Source organism: Pecten maximus, chromosome 9, assembly GCF_902652985.1.
Source record: "Pecten maximus chromosome 9, xPecMax1.1, whole genome shotgun sequence".
NCBI classification, from domain to species: Eukaryota; Metazoa; Mollusca; class Bivalvia; order Pectinida; family Pectinidae; genus Pecten; species Pecten maximus.
In genome coordinates this window covers 3,991,051-3,997,132 of record NC_047023.1, presented here as the reverse complement: position 1 = coordinate 3,997,132, position 6,082 = coordinate 3,991,051, and positions in this window count along the sequence as shown.

Genomic DNA, 6,082 nt, shown 5'->3' with positions numbered 1-6,082 from the left:
ATACTGACCAAACTTTGCACCAAAAACGACAACTCGCTTAATTCGAACACTCGGATAACTCGAAGTTTTCTCGTGGTCCCGTCGAGTTCGAGTTAACGAAGTTCCACTGTATGTGCTTTCAGGTTTGACCATAAGGGTAAAATGGAAGATTTAACGAAACATGTAAAAAAAAAAAAAAAAAAAACCATTCTGAGTACAAATATTGTTTATTTCTATTTCAGATAAATCTGGAAAAAAATCGTAATATCGTCTTATATAGAAAGCGCAAATAAAAAAAAACGGAATGTAGATTGAAACGTGAATATAAAGCACAGCAAGGAAATATGATGAATTACACGAGAAAACACAATCCAAAGGATGTTTATGGAAAATTCAGGAACAGAAATAATGATGTTAAATCTAATTTGGGTGAACAGGCTATTTTTTTAAATTATTTTCATGGTATATCTTCCACTGAACATGAAGAGAGTTAAATGGTAACGAATTTTCTAAAGCAGTATGATAACAACATAACGATTTCTACATTCCAAATGTTAGATGTTGATATCACTGGAAAATGAAATAATTAAAGTTATTAATAAATTGAGTACATCTAAAGCATGTGGTCATGATCTGCGAATTAATTAATATTTTATCAAGGGTAAATATGTACGTTTATCTTGCCTTGTTTAATTACAATAATGTTTTTAAATGGACTATATGGGTAAAAAACAATGTGAGAAAATGATATAAAACACTCAAGATAAACTATGTTCCGACCCCGAAAATATGTATAAAAACAACAAAGTTGAAGGTGTGGAAGCGTTTATCGCTTAATTATGGATATATCTTATAATTAATAGGCCGAATTCTCGATCCCTGAGGTTGAAATCTAAGGTAATAGTCCCTTTAAGTCTGTTAATTTTCCAACTTCAATGTCAATATGTAATATTGTCCCTGTTTAAAGAGGGAGACAAGAATCATATTAATAACTACCGAGGTATTACTCTAATCAGCTGCATGGGGACACTTTTTACTTCAATTTTAAATAATAGACTCATTGATTTCGATTGTACATATTAAAAAATAAGTGATGCTCAGTTTGGGTTTAAGAAACATATGTCAACAGTTGACGCCATATTTGTGTTGCAGTCATTAATAAGCAAAACATTTAAAAATAAAAAGATTATACTGTTGTTTTATTGATTATAGGAAAGTATTTGACTCTGTAAATAGGCAGAACGAACGTTTAAACTTATCAAAGAGGGAGTAAAAGGGAAAATGCTAACTATGATCCGTGCACTGTATAATGATTTTAAATGTTGTGTAAAGCAAAACAACAAAAATGTCAGATTTTTTCAATTGTAAGAACGGTTTATTTCAAGGTGAAATTTTGTCCCAGTAATGTTTTCCATGGATGTAAATGATTGCGAGATGAGTTTTTTAACCGATGATTGTCCACCTATTGAATTACAAACTATCTATCTGTTCTTTTTGATATACGCAGATGATATGGTACTTTTCGCAGAAAAATGTTAGATAAACTTCTTAGGTATACTGAAAAATGCAACCTAACTGTAAATACTGATAAAAATAAAAGTGATAATTTTCAGAAACAGTGTTAAACTACGAGATGATGAGGTGTGGTTTTATAATGGCCGTGATCTAGAAACTGTGAGTGATTTTAATTACTTGGGTACTTTATTGAATTTTAATAGAAAATTTAGAAAGGCACAGGATAAGATTTCTGCACAGGGTAAAAATCATTTTTTTTTTGCATTAGCAAATGTATGTAAGGAAAACTTGTTTAATAGCTACATGTTTTTGATACTTATGTTGCTAGTATTTTAAACTGCGGAAGTGAAGTGTGGGAATTTCATAAAATATATAGATAAACTACATTTAGGTTTTAAAGTTAGCTGGGATTTAAAATGCCCGACAAATTGTATGTCATATCAGGGACCAGGAAGACTTTCGATGATTATTATTTTAGGAAATTGATGATCTTTAAGAACTGGCTTAAATCAAGAAATTCAAATAAATGTATTTTAAACGTTTGTTAACAAGAAATGCTTGAGAAAGGAAGTGACTGGTCTGATAGTATACTAGATGAATTATATAGAATGGGGTTAGGCTATTTATGGCAAAGTGACAACGTCGTTGACAATCCTATTGCTATCACTAAACGTAGAATGTATGATGTATGTATGTGTTAAAAACTTTATCGGCGTATCTGAGTAAGAAAAGCAGGTGTCGATGGCCGATTTCTGTAAGATCCTCTCGCAGTGAGACACACCCCTGTTTTATTTATCTGAAGACTGGGGGTCGGGGTGGTGGTGGGGGTGGGGGCGGGAGGACAATGATAGCTAAACCCCGGTTCCGTTAAAATCATTTGAAGTATTTGAGCTTAAAATTCACACTAGCACGATAGGAATAGCGCTCGGTGTAATTTACAAATTACCTCATACCGATAGATGAAAATATATTTGAAGTGAGCTTGTATATAGGTGTACATATAATTTAATATACTTTTTGTAAAACAACAAAGGCAATTGTTTTTAATACTGACTTGTTGATCTATTATGGTTAAACTGACGCCGAAACACATCGACAATTCATTAATTTTTACAATTTCACCTCTTTATATTAATTATTTAAATTCAAGCCGTCGGGATATCGCTTGCAGGGACTTGATTAAAATAGATTGCATAATGTATTATATTTGGGATACAAACGGGATATTTGAACGTGTTTTATTTTCAACCTTGGTGTAAATTAAAATTTACAGGTCAAAAATAGAATATTCTACAATATTGCAACTATTATATATACATGTACAAGGAAGAATTATTCCACGCCGTCAAGTGGTTTGGTTTGATCTTGTTTAACGTCCTCCGACTCTTTATTTGCTTAAGTTTTACAACTTATCACAATAACACAAGACATGATACATTATATACAAAGGCAAACATAACAGCACAAGTATCTACCTGGCACACAACTTTCACCATACGCCTCTCGCCCATTCAATCTATTTGAAATTAGATGTAATTAGTGTGTTTGATGGAAACTTAATTACACATAACTTCAATCAGATTATGCCCATACTCACCATTCTTACAATCTCACATGTATCCCCTACCCCTCCCCAGCCACACACCAAACCCAATATACACATATGAGATAGAGTGAGAGTACAAACAATACATCTGGTCTTAAATCAAATTTGACTTTCTTCTTTCAAGGGCTAGACCGATATATTTCCCTAACTTACACAATTCCTATCAACAGCTATGGTCATTTGAGGGCGGCATCCCGTGTGTGCAAGATGCATGTGAATGTGTGTGTTCCAGGAGGCCGCGGTATCTTCGTGTTTGTCTTATTGTGATAGCGCGGAACTGATACCGACTTTATAGTGCAATCTTACTGAAGCACATAATGCCGAAGACACCCAGCAGGATACCCCACCCGGCCACATTATACTGACAACGGCCGAGCCAGTCGCTTAACTCCCAAAATGCAAGTGCTAAGCAGGGACAGCAACTACAATGAACCATTTTTATAGGCTCTGCATTGTCTCAGTCAGGGGACAGGACTTGACGCCTTCCTCACAGGGGTGAACGCCTAAGCCAAACGTAAGGTGGCTCGTTAGGGCCAAATATCAATTCTCGCACTCTCGACATTAGGTAGAAAACTCGAGAATGCGAAAACGCGACGGCGAGGGAGCGAAATTAATCTCTCGTTTTCGCTCTTTCGCATTCTCGCGTTTTCGCTCCTTCGCCGTCGCGTTTTCGCATTCTCGCCGTCGAGTTTTCGCATTCTCGCATTTTCAACCTAAGGTCAAGTGAGCGAGAATGCGAGGGTGAATATTTGGCCCTAACGAGCCACCACACGAAGAGATTTATTTAAATCATGAAGAGAAAAGTTAAGACTCCAAATTCAGTCGTCTTTTACGATCATGCAATGGGGGCAGCATGTACAATTCTTACACCATACCTTCAGGGCATGCGTCAAGGGGTAAACAGCTGGGCTATACAAGTAACATAGAAAACGCTTACTGTTCCGGAGCGCCTGGGATATTCTTTTCTGGTGTCATACACTGATGTCTTCTTAAGGATATTGTATACAACACACAATGAATCACATTGTTAATATACAACATATCAAGGGCGTTAAAGCCAGAAGCCAATGCTAGTTAAACATTTCTTGACTAGTTTGATTTAAAAAAAAATCTTTATTGCCATCAACTAAAGCCAATCGGATAAGGCTCAAGTTATAACAACTGTATCAAAGCCCTATCCAAAATACCAAGGTTCAATATTTGGCAAAAAAGTTTAGCTCGTTAATCAAATATTTTTGTAGATTCAAAAGCAAGGAAGTACCGAAGAAAATAATTTCACACATTATCAAATTTATTGCTGGTTTTTAAAAACATGCACATTTCTGAACATAATTATGTTTGTGTCAAAGGACAGATATTCATTTCCACGGAGAATAAGTTTAAGCTGATATCTGCATCTACAAAAACTGTAAATGTTGGAGACTAGGAAAAAGTAAACGCCTCCACATATCATAGTGTGGACAATCAAAGAGAAAATGGAAGACATTGTCACAAGGGTTACCACAAGTTTGTTTGGTTTATTTTGTTTAATGTCCTATTAACAGCCAGGGTCAATTAAGGACGTGCCAGGTTTTGGAGGTGGAGGAAAGCCGGAGTATCCGTAGAAAAACCACCGGCATACGGTCAGTCCATGGCAACTGCCCCTCGTAGGTTTCGAACTCGCAACCCAGAGGTGGAGGGCTAGTAATAAAGTGTCGGGACACCCTAACCACTCGGCCACTGCGGCCCCTTTGCCAAAAGTGCATTCTGCATTTCCTACAAGGTTTCTCGACATAAACCACATTTGAGAGAACAGTTTTGGCACATTAGCTTATCCTATCGCCGAAGACATAATAACTAGGAGATATTAATGTATTTAAATCTGGAGTAATAGATTTTTTTTCAAAATGCCTAATGGAGGTGAAGATCTAGTGGTATGATCTATAGTTAGGAATAAAAAATATATATTTCTCAGAATATAAGGGGTATTTTGAAAAACCATCTGAGGCAATGTAGAATTGTAAAAGTCTGGAGTTTAATCCTTGTTCATCTTGTATAGTAGTTGCAGTTTTCTTCTTTTAGGTCTGTTCCGAATGTAACTCTAAACCAGATTAAAATGTAAAGAATTGCTTCTAGCATATGAAGGTAAACCAGTTATGATACGCGCCGCGTCAAGTTGGGCCTATATTAATCTAATGGTTCTAACACCTTACACCCGTCCATAATTCACAGCCATATTCCAAACAGGTCAGATAAAAGTTTTATATATTTTGGATAGTGTATCGTGTTAAAACGTTGCTTTTACTTCAGATAGGATTAATTCTGTCAAATCCAAGAAAATATCAAGGCCAATCATTATCAAATACCCGTCCAATTACATATCGTCAACAATATAATTGAAATCCATATTTCTGTTTTAAACACTCGGTGGCCGAGTGGATAAGGTGTCAGGTAAACGTTATATTTCATGTCTGTAAACTATGTACATGTTTTCCTGTTTATTTATAATGCAAATATGTGATTATGCTGATTGATGAATAAAATCATATATATATATATATATTAAAATGGTGTCCCGAAACTTTATCACTAGCCCTCCACCTCTGGGTCGCGAGTTCGAATCCCATGTGGGTCAGTTACCAGGTACTGACTGTAGGCCGGTGGTTTTTCTCCAGGTACTCCGGCTTTCCTCCGCCTCCAAAACCTGGCACGTCCTTAAATGACCCTGGTTGTTAATAGGCCGTTAACAAAATAATACAACCTGTTGTAAAGATAGACTTATAAAAGAGTCCTTCACAGAACACAAATGTACATTACCAATTATTTATACAAAACTTGTCATACCGTGCCATATTTCGATAATAACATTAAATATGAAATAACAATATTTTTTAACTTCGTCGGTAAAACGATTTGGAAATTAATTCAATACAAATCTAATAACAACGAATGAAAACAACGAAGTAGTGAATTGTTAAACGGTTTCCTTGTAGTTCTCATACT